The sequence below is a fragment of the Rhinoderma darwinii genome, unplaced genomic scaffold (assembly GCF_050947455.1).
Source record: "Rhinoderma darwinii isolate aRhiDar2 unplaced genomic scaffold, aRhiDar2.hap1 Scaffold_70, whole genome shotgun sequence".
Taxonomy (NCBI): Eukaryota; Metazoa; Chordata; class Amphibia; order Anura; family Rhinodermatidae; genus Rhinoderma; species Rhinoderma darwinii.
Genome location: NW_027464260.1, coordinates 2128189 through 2153266, shown reverse-complemented (window position 1 = coordinate 2153266; position 25078 = coordinate 2128189). Strand labels below are relative to the sequence as shown.

Sequence of the window (25078 nt, the reverse complement as noted above, 5' to 3'; positions counted from 1 at the left end):
GTTTCACAGATAGCCCCCCTTGTACATATAGTCCACCCTTGTATATAGTGCTCCACTAGATAGTCCACCCCTGTATATAGTGCTCCACAGATAGCCCACCCTTGTATATAGTATATACAGGGGTGGGCTATCTGTGGAGCACTATATACAGGGGTGGGCTTTCTGTGGACCACTATAGGGGGAGCTATTTGTGGGATACTATATACAGGGGTGGGCTATATCTACAGGAGGACTATATACAGGGGTGGGCTATATCTACAGGGGGACTATATCTACAGGGGGACCATATCTACAGGGGGACCATATCTACAGGGCTGGGCTATACACAGGGGTGGGCTATACACAGGGGTGGGCTATATCTACAGGGGTGGGCTATATCTACAGGGGGACTATATCTACAGGGGGACCATATCTACAGGGGTGGGCTATCTACAGGGGGACCATATCTACAGGGGGACCATATCTACAGGGGGACCATATCTACAGGGGGACCATATCTACAGGGGGACCATATCTACAGGGGGACCATATCTACAGGGCGACCATATCTACAGGGCTGGGCTTTATCTACAGGGGTGGGCTATATCTACAGGGGTGGGCTATATCTACAGGGGTGGGCTATATCTACAGGGGGACTATATCTACAGGGGGACCATATCTACAGGGCTGGGCTATACACAGGGGTGGGCTATATCTACAGGGGTGGGCTATATCTACAGGGGTGGGCTATATCTAAAGGGGTGGGGCTATATCTAAAGGGGTGGGGCTATATCTACAGGGGTGGGCTATATCTACAGGGGGCTATATACTATATAGCCCCCCTGTAGCTATAGCCCACCCCTGTATATGGTGCTCCATAGATAGTCCACCCCAGTATATAGCCCCCCCTGTAGATATAGTCCCCCTGTATATAGCCCACCCCCTGTAGATATAGTCCACCTGTATATAGCCCATCCCCTGTAGATATGGTCCCCCTGTAGATAGCCCACCCCAGTATATAGCCCCCCTGTAGATATAGTCCACCTGTATATAGCCCACCCCCTGTAGATATGGTCCCCCTGTAGATAGCCCACCCCAGTATATAGCCCCCCTGTAGATATAGCCCACCCCCTGTAGATATAGCCCCCTGTAGATATAGTCCCCCTGTAGATATAGTCCCCCCGCAGATAGAGACACACACGTCTATTACAGTTAAAAAAAAATAATAAAATATTCAAACTCACCTTATTCCCGCTCCCACGCCGTCCGGCAGCCAGGGGGTTGAACACAGCATCTATGAAAGGCGCTGATTGGCTGGGAAGGATGACTTTCCCTGTCAGTCAGTCAGCGTCTTTCATCGACGGAAGCTTCACTGGTACAAAAGGTACCAGTTGCTTCATTCGTGGAAAGGCGCTGAATGGCCGGGCACGGAACGTGCCCGGTCATTCATTGCTTCTAATTGTACCTGTGTCCTTGCGACACAGGTACAATTATAGTGCAGGAGGAGGTGGCGCTGGCGCCCCCCTCTGAGCTGCGCCCGGGACACGTGCCCCGCCTGCCCCCCCTAGCTACGCCCCTGCCCATAACATTTCTGGGAATATTGATATGTGTTGTACCAGCCAGGCCTGGCATATAGCCCATGCCCACCACTAGGGGGTCAATCACACAGAACTGTAACTGTTATGTCATTTGTGCTTTATTTCTTTATTTGCATCATTCTTATTTAGATCGCCCTTGTTTACCTTTCCCTAAATAAAACGGTTGAGTAGTTTCACCATAACCGCTTGTGAGTGTGTACTGAGCAAATGTGGGGGTTTCCTGCGTCGACCCCTGGCAGAAGAGGAAGACCCTCCTGCTTTCGTATAGAGCTCCTAGCAAGATTTGGGTGGAGGTACTGCGCCATAGTGAGGTGATAACTACAATACACCCTGCCTACAGAGGTCGGCCCAAAGGGGTGTTACACATATATTGTAATTGACAGATTTTGACATGATATTGATCACTTTTTAGCCCAACGTTTAGTTGATCTGTCCCAATCTCCACAGTAAAGTGTCCATAGGTCTCCACTAGACCGACAGGGGTAAAAATAAAGTGTCCTTTTGGCCTAAGTCAGGCTGGTATACGTTATTCCATACAACGGAATCCCTCAAGAAATTTACAATGCGTGGTATATGTTTTTAAGCATGGAAGACTATGGGTGACGTATACCACTATATAGTATACGTCACAGGCCTCCGTTTCATGTATACGTCATAGGATTTACAATAGATTTTCATGACATGTATATGTTAAATTGATCCGTCGATGGGAGTCAGATGCCTGTGACAGATGCCTAACCGTGTCATCCCTCACCTATAGGCTATTATGGCATCCGTTTAACGTATATGTCTTGAAAGGGGTCATGAGAGATAATGACGCATACATTTAACGTACGCTATTGTAGTCTATGCTTGGCAGATGCCACTGTTTAGTATCGGTCACTGTCTATGTTTAACGTATATGTCGGGAGCTGTTCCTGGCATATACATTAAGTGGAGGCTAAAAACGTGATGTGATGGGGACTTATAGACTTTTCTAGACTGATATTCGTTGGAAACACAGTAAAATGTGACTTCTCGTGATCTAGTCCCCTGCAGGCCGTCTTCATCTCCGATAAAGGAGTTTCTAAGTACATTCTTTTCTCTGACAATTAGCTGAAACAAAATAAAACATAATACTGTCCTCACTGTATGTCTTATATTCCCTGTATACAGTCCTCACTATATGTCTTATATTCCCTGTATACAGTCCTCACTATATGTCTTATATTCCCTGTATATTGTCCTCACTATATGTACTAAATTCCCAGTATCCTGTCCTCACTGTATCTCCTATATTCCCTGTATACTGTCCTCACTACATGTACTATATTCCCAGTATACTTTCCTCACTGTATCTCCTATATTCACTGTATACTGTACTCACTATATGTATTTTTGCCATGTATACTGTCCTCACTATACATACTAAATTCCCACTATCCTGTCCCCACTGTATGTCCTATATTTCCAGTATATTGTTCTTACTGTATGTACTATATTCTCTGTATATTCTCCTCACTGTATATAGTATAATCTCTGTATATTATCCTTACTGTATGTTCTATATTCCCAGTATACTGTCCTCCCTGGATGTCCTATATTCCCTGTATACTTTCCTCACACTATGTACTTTTTTCCCAGTATACTGTCCTCACTGTATGTATTATATTCCCTGTATACTGTCCTCACTATATGTATTATATTCCCTGTATACTGTCCTCACTATATGTATTATATTCCCAGTATACTGTCCTCCCTGGATGTCCTATATTCCTTGTATACTTTCCTCACGCTATGTACTTTTCTCCCAGTATACTGTCCTCGCTATATGTATTATATTCCCAGTATACTGTCCTCACTATATGTAGTAAATTCGCAGTATCCTGTCCCCACTGTATGTCCTATATTGCCTCTATACTGTCCTCACTACATGTACTATATTCCCAGTATACTTTCCTCACAGTATGTCCTATATTTTCTGTATACTGTCTGCACTGTATGTCCTATATTCCCTGTATACTGTCTTCATTATATGTACTAAATTCCCAGTATCCTGACATTACTGTATGTACTATATTCCTTGTATACTGTCCTCACTACATGTACTAAATTCCCAGTATACTTTCCTCAAGTATGTCCTATATTTTCTGTATACTATCCTCACTGTATGTCATATATTCCCAGTATTCTGTCCTCACTGTATGTCCTATATTCCCTGTATACTAGGCTCATTGTATGTCCTATATTCCCTGTATGCTGTCCTTACTGTATGTACTATATACTCTGTATATTATATTCTCTGTATGTCTTATATACCCTATATACTGTCCTCACTATATGTACCATATTCTCTGTATACTGTCCTCACTGTATGTCCTATATTCCCAGTATACTGTCCTCACTATATGTACTATATTCTCTGTATACTGTCCTCACTGTATGTCCTATACTCCCAGTATACTGTCCTCACTATATGTACTATATTTCCAGTATACTGTCCTCACTATATGTACTATATGCCTGTATACTGTCCTTACTGTATGTCCTATATACTTTGTATATTGCCCCCACTGTATGTCCTATATTCCCTGTATACTGTCCTCACGCTATGTACTTTTTCCCAGTATACTGTCCTCACTGTATGTCTTATATTCTCCGTATATTGTCCTCACTGTATGTCTTATATTCCCTGTATTCTGTCCTCACTGTATGTCCTATATTCCCTGTATACTGTCCTCACTACATGTACTATATTCCCAGTATACTTTCCTCACAGTATGTCCTACATTTTCTGTATACTATCCTCACTGTATGTCCTATATTCCCAGTATACTGTCCTCACTGTATGTCCTATATTCCCTGTATACTAGGCTCATTGTATGTCCTATATTCCCAGCATACTGTCCTCACTGTATGTCCTATATTCCCTGTATACTAGGCATATTGTATGTCCTATATTCCATGTATATTGTCCTCACTGTATGTCCTATATTCCCTGTATACTGTCCTCACTGTATGTCCTTAATACTGTCCTCACTATATGTATTATACTCCCAGTATACTTTCCTCACAGTATGTCCTACATTTTCTGTATACTATCCTCACTGTATGTCCTATATTCCCAGTATACTGTCCTCACTGTATGTCCTATATTCCCTGTATACTAGGCTCATTGCATGTCCTATATTCCCAGCATACTGTCCTCACTGTATGTCCTATATTCCCTGTATACTAGGCTCATTGTATGTCCTATATTCCATGTATATTGTCCTCATTTAATGTCCTATATGCCTTGTATACTGTCCTCACTGTATGTCCTATATTCCCTGTATATTGTCCTCACTGTATGTACTATATTATACTCCCAGTATATTGTCCTCATTTAATGTCCTATATGCCTTGTATACTGTCCTCACTGTATGTCTTATATTCCCTGTATACTAGCCTCATCGTATGTCCTATATTCCCTGTATACAGTCCTCACTATATGTACTATATTCCCTGTATACTGTTCTCACTATATGTACTATATTCCCTGTATACTGTCCTCACTGTATGTCCTATATTCCCTGTATACTGTTCTCACTGTCTGTCCTACATTCCCTGTATACAGTCCTCACTATATGTACTATATTCCCTGTATAATGTCCTCACTGTATGTCCTATATTCCCTGTATACTGTTCTCACTGTCTATCCGAGGGGTCTCAAACTCGGCCGGGTAAGTGGGCCGCATATAGAAAAAATGGGAAGTTGACGGGCCGCATTACTTTCAAATTTGATACAATACAAAATTGTCAATCAATTAGTTATTTGATCTACTATAACACTATATTACTATCATAATAATACTACATTACTATAATAATAGTACATTACTATAATAATAATACTACATTACTATAATAATACCGCTAGGTTTAAAATTTTTAGATATTTCTCCACGTGCTTATTTCAACAATTCAGTTTTCCAGTTTGTTTGGCAGACACATGTCAAGATTGGGCAGTCCCTTTTTAGACCGTGCCACAGTGCCCTCTGTAGATAATGCCACAGTGCCCTCTGTAGATAATGCCACAGTGCCCTCTGTAGATAATGCCACAGTGCCCTCTGTAGATAACGCCACAGTGCCCTCTGTAGATAACGCCACAGTGCCCTCTGTAGATAACGCCACAGTGCCCTCTGTAGATAACGCCACAGTGCCCTCTGTAGATAACGCCACAGTGCCCTCTGTAGATAACGCCACAGTGCCCTCTGTAGATAACGCCACAGTGCCCTCTGTAGATAACGCCACAGTGCCCTCTGTAGATAACGTCACAGTGCCCTCTGTAGATAACGCCACAGTGCCCTCTGTAGATAACGCCACAGTGCCCTCTGTAGATAACGCCACAGTGCCCTCTGTAGATAACGCCACAGTGCCCTCTGTAGATAACGCCACAGTGCCGTCTGTAGATAACGCCACAGTGCCGTCTGTAGATAACGCCACAGTGCCGTCTGTAGATAACGCCACAGTGCCGTCTGTAGATAATGCCACAGTGCCGTCTGTAGATACTGGACAGCGATGTCAGAGGCTTCCCCAGAGTCCCGGAGCAGAGCCTATACTAGCGTTTTGCCCGGGACTCCAGCTCTGGGGAAGCCCCAGACATACTAACGCTCTGCCCGGGACTCTGCATATATGGACAGCGATGTCAGGGAATTCCGCAGAGTCCCGGAGCAGAGGCTATACTAGCGCTCTGCGTGGGACTCTGGCTTTGGGGAAGCCCCAGACATCGCTGTCCATATGTGGACATCGATGTCAGGGAATTCCACAGAATCCCGGAGCAGAGCCTGCACTAGCGGCTCTGTGTCCCACGGGCCGCAGATGACAGCGTCAGGGGCCACATGCGGGCCGCTTGCTTGAAACCCCTGCTTTAGAGGGTAATTTATTTATTTTTTAACTTAAAAATAAACCTTTGTTTTACATCCCCTTAGGGGACTTGACCCAGCAATCATTGCATCGCTTGCATGATACTATTGCACTACTAATGTACTGAAGTATATCGTGATCCCTGCCGGAGGCAAGTCTTAATAGGAGTGCAGAGATGGCAGACCTGGGGCCCCTCATTAGGGCCCCAGGTTGCCATGCCAATCATCGGCAGCCTGCGATCACGCCGTTGAGTTGGGCGATGGACTATTAGAGGGGGTCACCCCTGTTCTTAACACCTCAGATGCCACAGTCGCTATTGTGAGCCCAGAGCTAAGCAAAGCTGGACAGAGGGCGGTCATGATGGTTCTGGGCCTGCAAGGGGTCAAGTAGAGGGGCATTGTGATTATAGATTGGTGGGTGGGTTTAAGTTAGGAACGTTACTGGGGGGCTGGGGGTATTGGGGGTGGAGTTAGGGAATATATATATATATATATATAGGTAGTAGGCAAGGAAGCCATTTTATGGCTTGAAAAAGTTTGTGAGGAGGTGTGTGCAGCCAGTGTCAGGGTAGCCATCAGTTTTTGTGTCAGTTTAGGGCCTAGACTATAGATGGAGGGCTTAGAGCAGTTGCTGGAGAGGATTAGGGTACAGGCAGTGGAGAAGGGGCTAGGGTGGGTGCAGGAGCAGTTAGGGGCCCTTGTGGGTGTCCCCCCAGGGCTCTGCTTTCCAGGCCGCCTGAGCGCCTCAGCCCTACATCGCCGGTTCCACGGCGCAGACGGAGTGTGACCCCCCCCTTACCTGCTGTGGAGGTTCCGGAGGCCGGGAGCAGTGGCGTGGACGGTCCGAGGCCGGTGGGAGAGATGGCGGCAGTTTCCGGTGTGTGGGTGAGGGCAGCAGGAAGGAGCGGTCGGGCCCCTGGCATCCAGAGCAGCGTGCGGTGGGCAGTCGGCCTGTGTGACCGCAGTCGAATGAAGAGGCCGATAGAGCAACATGGGCCCGGTCGGCAAGAAAGGCTTCCTTCATTGGCGGTTCAGCAGACGGAGGCGTCTTCTTCTGCCTCCAGCGCGGCAAGCTCACCTGGAGAGCCCGCCTGGAGCTCTTCCAGGGGACCCGAGGCAGGTCAGGATGGTGCGGCTGCAGGGGTGAGTGTTCATGGCGCTCCCGCGGTGCCATCTGCTGGATGGGAGGCATGAGACAATATTACACCAGAGGCGTAGCTAGGTTCTCCAGTACCCGGGGCAAAGATTCAGTTTGGCGCCCCCCCCCCAACCTCTTTCCCGACATCTCCTTCCCCCTCGCAATGTTTGTTTTCTCTACCAGTCGACGTGTCATTTATTTTCCACATTTCTTTTTATGTAACTCGAGCATAAAAACATTTGTACATTTTACAAGCAATATAGTTCTATACACAACACCAGAATAGTGCTCAGTACATAAATACAGCCCCAGAACCAAGCTCAGTACATATATAAAGCACCAGCACAAATACAGCTCAATTTAGTGGAACCCCTGACGTATAGGTTCACACTAAATTGTTTCCAGCTCCCAGCATGGTCCGAACAATGGTAAGGATATGGGAGATGCTGTTTCACAAAAAAAAAAAAATCACACCACCCATCATCTCGCTGCAAATCATACAGTGACTACAGTGCTGATTAGAGGCAGAATGAACATTTACATTAAGTGACTCGCCGGTGACGTCTCAGATTCTAGATCTTTTTCTCCATCCGGTCCAGACCTCTATGATGACTTCTCCCGGCCACAACCCATTTCTGCAGTTTGCTTCTCAGATGTCTTCAGCTTCTCACTTTTCCTACATTTCTACACCTATAAACAAAGATAAAGTTCTCATTATACCACACACTACGCCCCTAAATATAATAGCGCCATACACTGCACCTCTAATTATAATAGCACCATACACCATGTCCCACACACACACACTGTGCCCCCTGTAGATGGTGCCTGCCATAGAGCACCCTGTAGATAGTGCCCCCCATAGAGCCCCCTGTAGATAGTGCCCCCATATAGCCCACCTCTGTATAGTGTCCCACATATAGCTCCCCCTATAGTGCTCTACAGATAGCCCACCCCTGTATATAGTGCTCCACGTATAGCCCAACCCTGTATATAGCCCCCCTGTAGATATAGCCCACCCCTGTATATAGTGCTCCACAGATAGCCCCCTGTAGATATAGCCTCCTGTAGATATAGCCCACCCTGTGTATAGTGCTCCACAGATAGCCCACACCAGTATATAGCCCCCCCTGTAGATAAATCCACACCCGTAGATAATGCCACACACTTTTTTATTACGATAAAATAACAAACTATTCAAACTCACCTTAATCCCGTTCCCACGCCGTCCGGCAGCAATGGAGACCTGCTCTCTTCTGCGCAGGTCTCCTGGGGTTGAACGCTTCTCTGCCAATCAGCGCCTTTCAACGATGCAAGCGGCGCAAAGTATCGAGCAGCTTCACTTGTAGAAAGGCGCTGGCTGAATGGCCGGCAGTGGTGGATTAAGTAGACCATAGGCCATGGGCTGTTCCACAAACTTGGGCCCCCCTTCCCTACCGCCGCTCTGCCGTGTCTATAGTGAACACCACCTTTTTGTGTGAGCATTGACAAATGGTTGTTACGATTCCCCTTGTTAAAGGGCTGTGTCCCTACATACTGACAGTCTCCAACCATCGCTGACAGTATCACACGGTGTAGGGACACCTCCTTCTGACAATGGGAATGGTAACACGCATTTGTCTATTAGCTCTGGGTACACAGAAATATGTAGAATACAAGAATTACCTGCAACAGACATGTCAGGAGAGGAGATCCCCTATAGATCCAGTGACGTCTTCTCTGATGGGTGCCGTTTTCTTTTCTTCTCCATCTGGCACAGACCGTTATGGCGACTTCTCCTGATTAGACATCTTTGCCCATCACTTCTGCAGCCATTTCCAGCCCCTATAGAAACACACAAATTTAGACACCAAGGCCCAGGACCATACATTAAAGGGGTGGTGCGGGCACAGACCGTTTTTTATACTGATGACCTATCCACGTGCCTGGACAACCCCTTTTACTCATACTAATAAAATTGGACCACAGACTAGATTATAGAATACCTACAGACCCCAGACCTTCTAAGCTATTGCAGTCCCCAGACCAGACCCCCTAAACAAATACAGACCCCCATCACAAGCACCCTGAATAAATACAGACCTCAGACCGGACCCCTAAATACGGACACCAGACCTGACCCCCTACACTAATAATAACCCCAGACCTGACTCCCTTAATACAGACCTCAGACCAGACCCCCTAAACTAATACAGACCCCTAAATAAAAACCCCAAAACTAATACAGACCCCTAAATACAGACCCCATAAACAAATACAGATCACACCCCCAAATACAGACCCCCTAAATACCGACACAGACCTCAAACTAAAACAGACCCCCTAAATACCGACCCCAGATCACTTAAACTAACACAGACCCCTAAATATACAGACCCTAAATCCCTTAATCTGATACAGACCCCAGACCAGACCCCCTAAATACAGACCCCTTAAACTAATAGACACCAAACCTCCTAAATACAGTCCCCAAACCAGGCCCCCTAAATACAGACCCCACACCAGACCCCCTAAATACAGACCCCACACCAGCCCCCCTAAATACAGACCCCACACCAGACCCCTAAATACAGTCCCCACACCAGACCCCTAAATACAGTCCCATTAAACAAATCAATCCCCTTATACTTACATAGTCAGTCTTCTCTGTGGATTCGCTGTTGCTGCTGAAGTCCTGCGGTCATGTGACCAGCAGGTCTCTAAGCAATAGTAAGAACTTCAGAGATGAGGTCATGTGACCAGCAGGTCTCTAAGCAATAGTAAGAACTTCAGAGATGAGGTCATGTGACCAGCAGGTCTCTAAGCAATAGTAAGAACTTCAGAGATGAGGTCATGTGACCTTATGTCTAAAGGTCCTTTTGCAGGACATACACAATGCTGTTTCATCGCGTTTTTTTGCCGCGATTTGCGGCAAAATCGCGTCAAAACTACAATGTACCATGATAATCCGCCATTGATGGCCGGGCACATGCCCCCCCCCCCCCTGCCATCCCCAGCTACGCTCCTGATTACACCCTGTAGTAAAAAAAACGCTTTGTGAAAAAAAAAGCTCATGTCACTTCCTTTTTGGAGCCGTTTTTCATTGTGTCAATAAAACAGCTTAAAAAAACATCCGCATTTTACAGCCGATTTTACTTTAGCGTGTGAACATACCCTCAGAGTAAACACTGTTGATTTTCGAAAACTGATTTAATTGCGTATTATAGTAACCGCAGAGTGGATGAAATTTTAACAAATATGCTGAGAAACCGTTTCATAAATTGACCTGCGGTGCGTTTTTTTAATCCGCATCCTGTCACTTTATGCTGCGGAATCGCTGCTCTTCTCTTTCAGGTTTTTTCCATTGAATTTAATGGGGGGTAAAACTCGCAACAAATAGGCAAATGTTGTGATTTTTGCAATGGAAAAGCTGCGATTCCGCCTGCAAAAATCACGAATCTGAAAAAAGTGTTTATTTTTCTAGCATTATTTCCGCAGTGGAGATTCCAAACGAAAAACTGCACCACAATTCTGTGCAGTTTTTCTGGCGAAATTCCCTGCGGCTCCCATGGCGGATACGCTGTGTACTTTTACGCAGCGTATCCCCCCTGTGTGCCCTTACCCTATACGTTACATACATCCACTATTCAGGAGGGGAGGCCTCGCAGCAATTCATTAATAATGTGAGAGGCCAATGTGGTTACTGTTGTGATACCGCCATAAATAGGGAAACCGCCGCTTATCTTCTATCAATCACATTATCTCCCCCGTCCAGTATGATGAAGACACTAACAGAACATTAAAACGTGGATATTGGGCGAATCTTTATCTTTACAATTAACTCGCTGACAGAAATAAAAAGACTTAAAGCGCTGCCGTTTCAAAGAAACCAAATCACCCCATAAGGCCCCATGCACATGACCGTATTTTTGTCCACACGTAAATACTGGCATAAATACGGGTCCTTGGTCACACGTATTCAACCCGTATTCCACCCGTATTTACGGGCACGTTTTTGGCTGCAAAATTGCACTGCACTAATCGGCAGCCCCTTCTCTCTATCAGTGCAGGATAGAGAGAAGGTACAGCCCTTTCCGTAATAAAAGTAAAAGAAATTCATACTTACTTGGCCGTTGTCTTGGTGACGCGTCCCTTTCTTGACATCCAGTCCGACCTCCCTGGATGACGCGGCAGTCCATGTGACCACTGCAGCCAGTTACTGCCGATCGTTTAACTCTTTCAGCACCCTGGACAGTGACTATTTACTGACGTCCCCTAGCAACGCTCCCGTAATTACGGGTGCACACACGTAGTCACCCGTAATTACGGGAGCCCCATAGACTTCTATTGGCTGCCCGTGCCGTAATTACGGCCTGAAATAGGACATGTTCTATGTTTTTCTACAGCACGGGCACCTTCCCGTAAGCATACGGGAAGGTACCCGTGACCAATAGAAGTCTATGGGCCGTAATTACGGGAGTTTTTACGGTCATGTGCATGGGGCCTAAATCTGTAATGTCAATATTTTTCTGTGTGTATAAAAGCAGAGGATTGGAGCAGCACTGTGAACAAATGCCTGACTAGGCTGGTGCAAAGCTTCAAAAATAAAGGCGTGACCTCTCCTTATGTGTTAGATATCCAAAAAAGAGAACGTGAAGCAGCACTCAAATAAAGTGACTTGAAAATGCCTTCATAGAGGAGATGAAACGTTGTGGTTCCATGTTGGATGAATAAATTCACTTTATTTGAGTGCTGCTTCACGTTCTCTTTTTTGGATATATATATATAAAATGTATAACATATAACCGCTTGTTGCTTTATTAAAACAAACACAAAAACTGTCATTGGTTTGGTCCGAGCCTACCCTTGTAGTTTACCTAGTGGTACAAACCAGTTGGCAGCTTCTGATTGGACGCTTTGAATGATCCCATCCTCAGAGCTCCTCTGCACCAGCCGTCTCCATGGAACTGCAGGTGTCAGTTGAGCGGATAATAGACAGTGAGAGACTTGAGATCTGTGTAAGAGACGATGTTTAGGGATGGTCTTAGGTGTGTGTGACCTGTACGAGGGCACGGGGCGCTGCACCCTCCCAGCATGTAGGGGGCAACACTGGGCTCTGCCCCTATTCTGTCCTCTCCTCCTCGTTACACAAGAGCCGAGGAGCAAGAGCCGAGGAGGAAGCTCCGTCACAGCCCGTCCTGCAAGAAACCTGTGATCCTGTCAGCAAGAAGAGATGTAAGTGTGTATGTGTCTCTGTGTTTGTGTGTGTATATGTTCCAGTATGTGTGTGTGTGTATATATGTCTCTATGTGAGTGTGTATATATGTTTGCCTCTGTGTGTGTATATATGTGTGGGTATAGTTATCAGAGTGTGATATCTGTGGTGTTACATAGGACTGCAGGTGACATCTACTACATTATCTGCACAGTGTATATATGGGTATGTATGTGAATGTGTGTTTGTGTTTGTATATATGTTCCTGTGTGTGTGTGTCTGTGTGTATATATATATTTGCCTGTTTGTCTAAATATGTCCCTCCTATGTATGTGCAGTATATATGTTCCAGTATGTGTCTATATATGTGGTTAATTTTGTGGAGGGCGGCAATAGAGAATCCCGCACAGGGCGCCATCCAACCTAAGGCCGGCCCTGACGGTGTTTATATATAAGTGAGCGCAAATATGGCAGCTAAGAGCTTTTATAATGTGACATCTAGTCATGAAATCCATGAAATCTGGACAGAACCGGAGGAAAGTCTCTCAGCTTATGTGAAGCAGTAAATGACTCTACAACTTGTAATGTTTATACAAGGACCTTCCCAAGAAACGTTCCTCATCCTCTGTTGTAATATTATAGAATGAGCGGACCTGACGTTCTATCTGGTAATGATTGTTACTTCACGGTCCAGTCACTAGTACAGCTGTAAGGAAGGCGAGGACTACAGGCAGGAGAAGAACACAGAGACATAAGACACTAAGGGGGGGGGGGGCATTTATCAACTCTTCTACGCCAGGCGTAGAAAAGTCGCAAAAGGGATTAAAAGTCGCATTTTTGATGCAAATTGCAATTTTTGCCCTTTTTTTTGCGCCACTTTCCACACTTTTGTAGAAATGGGGCGTGGTCATGGGGAAAGGGGCGTGGCCACTGAGCCAACAAATTTATTAGGATTCTCCCAGAAAAGTGGCATAAATTATAGTGGAAATCTACGCCAGCTCCTCGCTAACGTATATTTCACTCCATGGGGCATAGCAAGGTAGAGGCCCGCGCTGGACCTCGCAGATCTGGCACAGTTTAGAGTTTTCTGTAAAAGCAGAATGAGCCATTACAGAAGAGAGAAAGCAGAATACATTGGGACCCTAAAGAGGTCAGGAGCTTTAAATTGTTTGGGTTTTCCGGAAAAAATCATCTTCTGTGCGTGAATATAACCTTAAAGAACCAGTTCCTGTTGTTCAACCCCTTAACTGCTTCCCGCAAAATGTTGTGTCAGATATGTCATAGTGCGAGGGGTGATGTATGGAGCGCTCACGCGCTGTGCGTGCACCATACGCTGCGGCTGTCAGCCGTGTATTACAGATGACACCCGGGACTAACGGCCAGAAACAGTGATCGCGCTGATTTCTGGCTGTTTAACCCCTCAAATGCTGTGGTCAATCACGACGGCAGCATCTGAGGTGTTAAAAAGAGGGGGCGGCCCCCTCTGACAGCTCGTCACCCCCACCCGCAATGAGATCGCTGGGTCACTATGGTTGTCATGGCAGCCCAGGGCCTAATGAAGGCCCCCAAGACTGCCTTCACTCTGCCTCTCCTAAGTCCTGCATGTGGCAGGGCTTAAAGTGTAGCTAAACGTTTAAGAAACTTCTGACATGTCATAGTGACATGTCAGAGGTTTTGATTGGTGGGGGTCCGAGCACTGAGACCCCCACTAATCGCTAGAATGAAGCTTCTGAAGTTCTCGTGTGAGCGCTCAGCCGCTTCGTGTCTGTTCGGCTTTTTCCTGAAACCAATGTATCGGAGAAAGTCTAAGAGCCCGTACCGAGCGCTTCAGCTCCGTACTTTTAGCGATAGGTGGGGTCTCGGTGCTTGGACCTCCACCAATCAAAACTTCTGACATGTTACTATGACATGTCAGAAGTTTGTTAAACGTTTAGCTGCACTTTAACAGAAGCCTGTGGAAATGACAATATACTAGTACATTAGTATTGCAGTGTATTGTACCAGCGATCTAACAATCGCTGCTTCATGTCCCCTAGCAAAAAAAAGGGAAATATCGTTTTTAGTAAGGAAAAAAGAACAAATTAAAAGTAAAAAAAAACACCTTTTCCCAGTTTTCCTCTAAAGTAATGTAAAAAATAAAAAAAAGTTAACAAAATTGGTATAGCTGTTTCTGAACTATTCAAATATAGCGTTATTTAACGTGCATGGTGAACCCAAAAATATTTAAAACCCCAAAATTGCTGTTTTTTGGTCAACTTAGCTCTTAAAAAAAATGTAATAAAAAGTGATCAAAAAATTGCATGTACCAAAAAATGGTACCTATAAAAACTAGAGCTCGTCCCACAAAAAATACGCATCACACCGCTCAATCGATGAAAAAATAAAAACCGTATGGCTCTTAGAATGTGGCTACACCAATAAAAAAATGTTACCAAAAAGTTTTTTTCTTTGAAAGTAGTATCATTAAAGAAAACCTATATAAACTGGTATCTCCGCAATCGTATTGAGCCACAGCATGTAGTTCCCTTTTCATTTTTACCGCACGGTGAAATCTGTAAGAACGAAACCCAAAAAGCCATGAAGGGATCGCAGTTTTTTCCAATTTCAGCACGCAAATAATTTTTTTCCCGTTTACCAGTGCATTGTATGGTACTTTAGATGCTACTAATAGAAACTACAACTCCTCCCGTAAAAAATAAGCCCTCAAAGTCTATTAAAATGGCTTCGGCCTGAAGAGGTTATACAAGCCATTTTTCATTTGTCACTCACCTTCCTAGAGTCATAACTTTTTTATTTTTACGTCAATGGAGTGGTGTGTGAAGGATTATTTTTTTGCGAGAGGAGTTGTAGTTTTTTAGGCACCATTTAAAGTACCATGTAATGGTTGAATTTGAGAAAACTGAGCTTCCTCCATGTTTTTTGGGTTTAGTTTTTACTGTACACACTTACCTTCTCTTAAAGGAACAGTGTCATCACCCAAAATTTTTTTCATATGTTCAAGATGTTAGTGCTTTATTAAAAACGTTTATATTTATTTGTGTGTTTGTGTTTTACTTTTTCTTATTTTTACACTTTTTCTTCCCTATGGGGGCTGCCATTTTTTGTTCCATTTCTGTCTGTGTCGATTAACGACACATACAGACATGGAATACGGCAGCCACAGTCCCATAGGGACTGCGAACGGCTCCCATCCCATTGACTTCAGTGTACGGCGTCTGTGTGGGAACTGCGCATGCGCCGCTCCCACACAGTCCAATTCGAAATTGGCGCCGTCCGGCGCCATTTTCCTGTGGACCGGAAGTCGCGGCCGGACAGTAATATTACTACTTCCGGTCGCGGCTTCCGGATTTGTGCACTTGGACCAGCGGCAGCAAACGGAGCGGACGGGCCGGAGGGAGCCGCGGCGGCAGGAGCAGGTAAGAGATTTCAATGTATGTTCGTGTTTGTGTGTGTTTACTACTGTATGTAAACCTACTACACTGTGTGTTAGCTCAAAAAATGGCGACACACAGTGTAGGAGGTTACACCGTTCAAACCCCTCGTTTATCCCGGCACTAGCCAGGATAAAGGAGGGGGGGATGCTGAGAGCTCACTAGAGCGAGGGCTTTTAACCCAATGTTGCAATGCTGCAATTTTGGAAATAGCTCCATCTAGTGACCAAAAATGGGTAGTATTATAAATTAGAATTAATTTATAATATTTCCTGACTATTTCCTGACTCGTGAAAAAAATAAAAAATTTTTTAACAATGTTTAATCACCCACACACTAAATGTTTAATTTTTTAAAAAAAAAACATGTTTTTCTGGCAACACATTCCCTTTAAGGGAAAAGTAGATTTAACATCTACTTTTACCTTAACCCCTTCCCGACATTTGCCGTACATGTACGTCATGGAAAGTACTGACTTCCCGCATCTTGCCGTACATGTACGCCAAATGTTTGGGACCGGCTCAGAAGCTGAGCCGGTCCCATCATCACCGGATCTCAGCTGTATCTTACAGCTGACATCCGGCTGTAACGGCGGGGACCGAAATTAGCTTCGATCCCCGCCATTAACCCCTTAAATGCAGCGCTCAAACGCGATCGCTGCACTTAAGGTGTTTGCAGCTCATCGGAACCCCAGTAATGAAATTGCCGGGGTTCCGGTGGCTGCAATGGCAACCGGAGGCCTAATACTGGCCTCCCGGTCTGCCTAGCACCGAAGCCGGTCAAGATCCGCCCGGCGGCGGAGCCTGATCGGCTTCCGTAGCTGTCGGCAAGATGGCGCCGGGTCAGGAGCTGATCCGGCGTCATCAGCGGTGGAAGTCAGCTGTACTGTACAGCTGACATCCACCTGTAACGGCAGGAACCGGAGCTAGCTCCGATCCTTGCCATTAACCCCTTCGATGCAGCAATCGAAAGCGATTGCTGCATCGTAGCGGTTACTAGCAGATCGCCAGCCCTGACAGGCAATCGGGACTGGCGACTGCTGTTATGGCAACAGGAGACACAATGGTCTCCTGCTCTGCCATTATGGAAGCCGATTTAGGCCCCGCCGGGAGGCGAAGCCTAATCGGCTTGCTGTCAGTGAATGACTGACAGATCTAATACATTGCACTACATAGGTAGTGCAATGTATTAGAAAAAAAAAAATCTGACCGTTGGACCTTCAAGTCCCCTAGTGGGACTTGAGAAAAAGTGTAAAAAAAGTATAAAAAAGTGTAAAAAAAAGTGCACAAAATAAAAGTTTGAAAACAATAAAAGTTTCAAGTAATCAAATAAAACACAATCCCCCTTTTACTCTTATCAAGTCCTTTATTATAGAAAAATAATAATAAACCATATGTATTTGGTATCGCCACGACCGTAACGACCGGAGGTATCAAAATATTATATTATTTATTGCACGCGGTGAACAGCGTAAAAAAAAACGTAAAAAACGTTACCAGAGTTTCTGTTTTTTGGTCACTTTGCCCTACAAATATTAGAATAAAAAGTGATCAAAAAGTCGCACGTATCCAAAAATGGTACCTATAAAAACTATAGCTCGTCCCGCAAAAAACAAGCCCTCATACACCTCCGTCGACAAAAAAATTAAAAAGTTATGGTTCTCACAACTTGGCGACAGAAAAAATACATTCTTTTTACAAAAGTAATTTTATTGTGCAAAAAGTTGTAAAACATGAAAAAGTTCTATAAATTAGGTATCGCCAGAATCGTACGGACCCGCAGAATAAAGTTAACATGTAATTTATAATGCGTGGTGAACGCTGTATAAAAAAAAAACGAAAACAGCTGTGCCAGAATTGCATTTTTTTGTTTACCTGGCATCCCAAAAAATAGGATAAAAGGTGATCAAAAAGTCACATGTACCCCAAAATGGTACCAATAATAACTACAGCTCGTCCCGCAACAAACCAGCCCTCATACCGCTACGTCTATGAAAAATAAAATTAGTTATGGCTCCAATAAGTCAGGAAATAAAAAAATATGCAGTTGTGCCCGAGGGGAACATTTCTTCTGTTTGAAGAGGCGATTTTTCAAGGACCTAAAATTAGGGAACCAGGAAGGGGAGGGCCCAAACATATCCGCTGGAAGCGACGGTGCCCGTATTATACCAGGACAACAATTCACAGCAAAATTCCCCAAACTGCAAAGGTGCCGAGTGCGGACCAAAAGGGGGATAAGAAATGACACCATTTATCAGTGCGACACCGGCCGGTGCGGAAAGGATTGCTTCACAGCGTAACACACATCTATGGATTATTTTATTGTTTTTTTTTACCCCGTTATTATACCACCTGACTATGCCCCTTATATACTCCGCCCGGCTTACATATGCCCTACATTATAAACGGAAACACCAATAAGACTCCAAACAAAACTACTACCAAGCAAAATCCACGCTCCAAAAGCCAAATGGCATTTCCTCCCATCTGAACCCTACAGCGTGCCCAAACAGCAGTTTCCTTCCACATATATGGCACCGTCATACCCGGGAGAACCCTTTTAGCAATTTTTGGGGTGTGTGTCTCCAGTGGCATAAGCTGGGCACGACATATTTGCCACTGAATGGCATATCTAGGGAAAAATATAAATTTTTAATTTGCACCATCCACAGCGCATTCATTTATGGAAAAGATCTGTGGGGTGAAAATGCTCACTACACCCCTTAATAAATGCCTTGAGGGGTGCAGTTTCCATAATGGGGTCACTTCCCAGGGGTTTATTTTTATTATTTCACATCTGAGCCTCTGCAGTTGTGAACCAATACTTGGTAAATCGCCAAATTAGGCCTCAATTTTACATGGTACGCTTTCACTCCTGAGCCTGGTCGACTGTCCAGGCAAGAGATTAGGGCCACATGTAGGGTGTTTCTAAAACCAGGAAACCCAGCATAATAATTAGAGAGCTGTCTCGTTATGGTGGCACAAGCTGGGCAGCACATATTGTCCACATATCTGTGGAAAAAATCCCATTTTCACTCTGCAACATCGAGTTCACACTAATTTCTACAAAACACCTGCAGGGTTAACATGCTCACTACACCCGTAGGTAAATGCATTGAGGGGTGTAGTTTCCAAAATGGGGTCACTTCTGGGGGGTTTCCACTGTTTTGGGCCCACAGGCGCCCAGAAACCAATCCAGAAACATCTGCACTCCAAATGGCGGTCCTTCCCTTCTGAGCCCTGCCGTGTGCCCAAACAGCAGTTTATGACCACATATGGGGTATTGCCGTACTCGGTAGAAATTGCTTTACAAATGTTGGGTTCTTTTTTTCCTTTATTTGTTGCGAAAATGAAAAAATTTGCGCTAAAGCTACGTCTTATTGAAGAAAAAGGATTGTTTTTATTTTCACTGCCCAATTCTAATAAAATCTATGAAACATCTGTGGGGTCAAAATGCTCACTACGCCCCTAGATGAATTCCTCAAGAGGTGTAGTTTCCTAAATGGTGTCACTTTTTGGGCGTTTTCATTGTTTTTTCCCCTCAGGGGCTTTGCAAATGTGACATGGCCGCCGCAGACCATTCCTGCTCGATGTGATCTCCAAAAGCCAAATAGCGCTCTTTCCCTTCTAAGCCAAGCCGTGTCTCCAAACAGCCGTTTATTACCACATGTGGGGTATTGTTTTACTCGGGAGAAATTGCTTTACAAATTTTGTGGTGCTTTTTCTCCTTCAGTCCTTGTGGAAATGAGTAAAAATAAGCTAAACCTACATTTTCTTTGAAAAAATTTAGATTGTCATTTTCAGGGCCTATTTCCAATAATTTCTGCAAAAAACCTGTTGGGTCAAAACGCTCACTATACCCCTAGATAATTTCCTCAATGGGCGCAGTTTCCGAAATGGGGTCACTTGTGGGGGGTTTCCACTGTTTTGTCCCCTCAGGGGCTTTGTAAATGTGACATGGCCTCCGCAAACCATTCCTGCTAAACTTGAGCTCCAAAAGCCAAATAGCGCTCTTTCCCTTCTCAGCCTCGCCGTGTCTCCAAACAACCCGTTATTACCACATGTGGGGTATTGTTTTACTCGGGAGAAATTGCTTTACAAATTTTACGGTGCTTTTTCTCCTTTAGTCTTTGTGAAAATGAGAAAAAAAATCGCTAAAACTACATTTTCTTTGAAGAAATGTTGATTTTAATTTTCACGGCCTACTTCTAATAATTTCTGTAAAAAAGCTGTGCGGTCAAAATGCTCACTGTACCCCTAGATAATTTCCTTGAGGTGTGTAGTTTCCCAGATGGGGTCACTTTTGGGGGATTTTGACTGTTTTGGCACCGCAAGAGCCCTTCAAACCTGACATGGTGCCTAAAATTTATTCTAACAAAAATAAGGCCCCAAAATCCACTAGGTGTTCCTTTGCTTCTGAGGCCGGTGCTTCAGTCTATTAGCACGCTACGGCCACATGTGGGATATTTCCTAAAACTGCATAAACTGGGCAACAAATATTGAGTTGCATTTCTCTGGTAAAACCTTCTGTGTTATAAAAAAAATTGTACTAAAAATTTATTTCTGCAAAAAAATATGAAATTTGTCAAATTCACCTCTACATTGCTTTAATTCCTGTGATATGTGTAAAGGGTTAAGACATTTTCTAAATGCTGTTTTGAATACTTTGAGGGGTGAAGTTTTTAAAATGGGGTGACTTTTTGGGGGTTTCTAATATATAAGGCCCTCAAAGCCACTTCACAACTGAACTGGCCCCTGTAAAAATGGCCTTTTGAAATTTTCTTGAAAATGTGAGAAATTGCTGCTAAAGTTCTAAGCCTTGTGAGGTCATAGAAAAATAAAAGGATGTTCAAAAAACAATGCCAATCTAAAGTAGACATATGGGGGATGTTAATTAGCAACAATTTTGGGTGGTATAACTGCCTGTCTTACAAGCAGATACATTTAAATTGAGAAAAATGCTAATTTTTGCAATTTTTCGCTACATTTTGGTGTTTTTCACAATTAAATACTGAACATATCGAGCAAATTTTGCCAGTAACATAAAGTCCAATGTGTCACGAGAAAACAATCTCAGAATCGCTTGGATAGGTGAAAGCATTCCGGAGTTATTACCACATAAAGTGACACATGTCAGATTTGAAAAATGAGGCTCTGTCAGGAAGGTCAAAAGTGGCTAAAGAGGGAAGGGGTTAAAGAGGCTCTGTCACCAGATTTTGCAACCCCTATCTGCTATTGCAGCAGATCGGCGCTGCAATGTAGATTACAGTAACGTTTTTATTTTTAAAAAACAAGCATTTTTGGCCAAGTTATGACCATTTTTGTATTTATGCAAATGAGGCTTGCAAAAGTACAACTGGGCGTGTATTATGTGTGTACATCGGGGCGTTTTTACTTCTTTTACTAGCTGGGTGTTGGGAATGGGAGTGTATGATGCTGACGAATCAGCATCATCCACTTCTCTTCAGAACGCCCATCTTCTGGCAGTGCAGACACAGCATGTTCTCGAGAGATCACGCTGTGACGTCACTCACTTCCTGCCCCAAGTCCTGCAACGTGTCGGACGAGCGAGGACACATCGGCACCAGAGGCTACAGTTGATTCTGCAGCAGCATCGGCGTTTGCAGGTAAGTCGATGTAGCTACTTACCTGCAAACGCTAATGCTGCTGCAGAATAAACTGTAGCCTCTGGTGCCGATGTGGCCGACACGATGCAGGACCTGGGGCAGGAAGTGACGTCACAGCGTGATCTCTCGAGAACACGATGTGTCTGCACTGCCAGAAGCTGGGTGGTAACGAAGAGAAGTGGATGATGCTGATTCGTCAGCATCATACACTCCCATTCCCAACGCCCAGCTAGTAAAAGAAGTAAACACGCCCCGATGTAACACACATAATACACGCCCAGAAGTAACACATAATACACGCCCAGTTGTACTTTTACTGTAAACACGCCCAGTTGGACTTTAGAAAGCCTCATTTGCATAAATACAAAAATGGTCATAACTTGGCCAAAAATGCTCGTTTTTTAAAAATAAAACGTTACTGTAATCTACATTGCAGCGCCGATCTGCTGCAATAGCAGATAGGGGTTGCAAAATCTGGTGACAGAGCCTCTTTAACTCCTTAACGCCGAAGGACGGATATATCCGTCCTCAGCAGCTGCTAGTTCGCGCAGGAGGACGGATATGTCCGTCCTGTGATGGCGCGGGTACTGAGACTGTACCCACGCGATCAGCGGCAGGAGCCCGGTTGTTATACACAGCCTGGCTCCTGCTGCAACTGCCGGAATTGAAGCGCACGCCGATTCCGGCAGTTTAACCCATTAAATGCCGCTGTCAATAGTGACAGCGGCATCTAATGTGTTTGACAGAGGGAGGGAGCTCCCTCTGTCACCCGATCGGCGCCCCCGCAAACAAATCGCGGGTCGCCCTCGGGTTTCCATGACAGCCGGGGGTTTAACAAAGACCCCCAGGTCTGCCTTCAGCATCTGCCTGTTAGGCGATGCCAGAGGCATGACCTAATAGGTTGCCTGTCAGTTTTACACTGACAGGCAATAATGCTTCGGTATACTAAGTATACCAAAGCATTATATATGCGATCGGCACATCGCATAGTGAAGTGTCCTGATGGGACTTTAAAAAAAAATTACAGTCAAAGTCAAATAAAACTACTTTTTTGGCCCAAAAAGTGGTTTTATTTAGTAAAACTGTCAAAACAAATCACACATACACATATATGGTATCCCCGCGATCGTAACAACTTGACCAATAAAATGAACACATTAGTTAAACCGCCGAATGAACGGCGTCCAAAGAAAACGCAAAAAACAACGGCAAAATTCTCTCTTTTCTCCCATTCCTCCCATAAAAAATAAAATAAAAGTTAATCTATAAGTCCTATGTACCCCAAAATAGTACTAATGAAAACTACACATTGGCCCGCAAAAATCAAGCCCACATAAGACCACATCGACGGAAAAATAAAAACGTTACGTCTCTTGGAATGCGGCGATGCAAAAACAAGTAATTTTTTTCTAAAAGGGTTTTTATTGTGCAAACATAGGAAAACATATAAAACCTTTACATATTTGGTATCCCCGTAATCGTGCCGACCCATAGAATAAAGTTAACATGTTATTTACGCTGCATAGTAAACGGTGTAAATTTATAACGTGAAAATCAATGCTGGAATAGCTGCTTATTTTCAATTCTCTACTAAAATAAAGTTAATAAAAGTTAATCAATATATTATAAGCATCTAAAAATGGTGCAATTACAAAATACAACTCGTCCCGCAAAAAACAAGCCCTTGTAGGGCTATATAGACGGAATACAAAAACAGTTACGACTCTTGGAATGCGACCGTGAAAAAACAAAAAATAATCCTTGGTCATTAACGTGCAAAATGGCCCGGTCATTAAGGGGTTAAAGGGGTTGTCCGAGATACCAATTTTTTTTCAAAAACTGTGTCATACATTACCCCTTATACAGACAACCTAAATAAAGCATTATTTTTTTTAAAAATTCTACTTCGCACATTTCTGCTTTGAGTTTAGCACGGCTTGTTTACATGCAGTTCAGCTCTGGTTTGTTGATCTTTCCTTGTGAGGAAACTTTTTTCCCGTGCACGCCCCTTGCAGGCTGCAATGAGCGTGCACGTACCTTCCAAGAGTTCACGTGAGCTGTCCCTGCTCCTCCCGCTGACATCCTTCACTGGACTTGTCTTCTTGCTGACATTCTTGAAGGATGGTGACCGTTCTCCCCCCATTATGTTTTCACATTTATGTTTTCTTTCTCTTTTCAGGTCTATAAATCTCTTCGTGTCTCCCTCACCCTCGCCCACCCTCACCCTCGCCCACCCTCACCCTCGTCCACCCCCACCCTCGTCCACCCTCACCCTCGTCCACCCTCACCCTCGCCCACCCTCTTCTATCTCATGTCTCTCTCCACTAAGGCCATGTTCACACACAGTTTTTTTGCAGGAAGAATATCTGCCTCAAAATTCCGTCTTGAAGTTTGCGGCAGATTTACCTCTCCCTGCACGTTGATTTTTGCGTCATTTTTCCCGGAGTTTTTTGTGCGCTGTTTGCGGCTTTGTTTGCGTTTTTGTTTGCCGCTTTGTTCGGGGCGTTTTTCGCTTAGTTTATCTTGGCGTTTTTTGCTTGTTTGTTTGCGTCTTTTTTTGCAATATTTTTTGCTGTGTTTTCCGTTGCGTTTATCGTAGCCTTTTTCACGTCGTTTATCGTTTCTTTTTTTGTGTCGTTGTTTGCGGCTATTTTTGCTGCTTTTTTCATTGCGTCTTTCGTGGCGTTTTCCCAGTTGTTTTTCGCGGCGTTCTTTGCCTCTTTGTTTGCAGTCTTTTTCGCAGCGTTTTCCGTGGCGTTTATCGTAGCCTTTTTGGCGTCGTTTTTCGCGTCTGTTTTTTGTGGCATTTTTCGCCCGCGGCAATTGAGCGCCGCGGGCATAAAACAACGCGAAATACGCTTTCTCTGCCTCCCATTAAAGTCAATGGGAGGTCAGAGGCGTAAATGCCCGAAGATAGAGCATGTCGCTTCTTTTTCCCGCAAGGCAGTTTTACTGCTCGTGGGAAAAAGACGCCGACGCCTCCCATTGAAATCAATGGTACGCATTTTCGGGCCGTTTTTGACGAGTTTTGCAACGCTGTTTCCGCTTAAAAAAAACTCGTCAAAATACTCTGTGTGAACTTAGCCTAATGCTGCCTCCGTTATTGTACTTCATGTACCATTCCTCCTCCTGCACTTTGTGTTGTGAGGAGGAGTCATTTTATTACATAGATGACACACTACCCCTCCCCCCACCTGTACCTAGCGCTATTGTAACTTATCGGAGTAGT

At 44.4% G+C, this 25078-nt stretch overlaps 1 long non-coding RNA gene across 1 annotated transcript; it reads right to left on the bottom strand.

Annotated features, from left to right (window-relative positions):
• Positions 1-7849: 7849 nt before the first annotated feature.
• LOC142728946 (uncharacterized) lies at positions 7850-10293 on the bottom strand. Its single transcript, XR_012877881.1, has 3 exons — positions 10231-10293; positions 9264-9422; positions 7850-8288 (listed from the first exon to the last, which is right to left on the bottom strand). It is a non-coding gene; the product is annotated as an uncharacterized LOC142728946 (long non-coding RNA).
• Positions 10294-25078: the final 14785 nt, after the last annotated feature.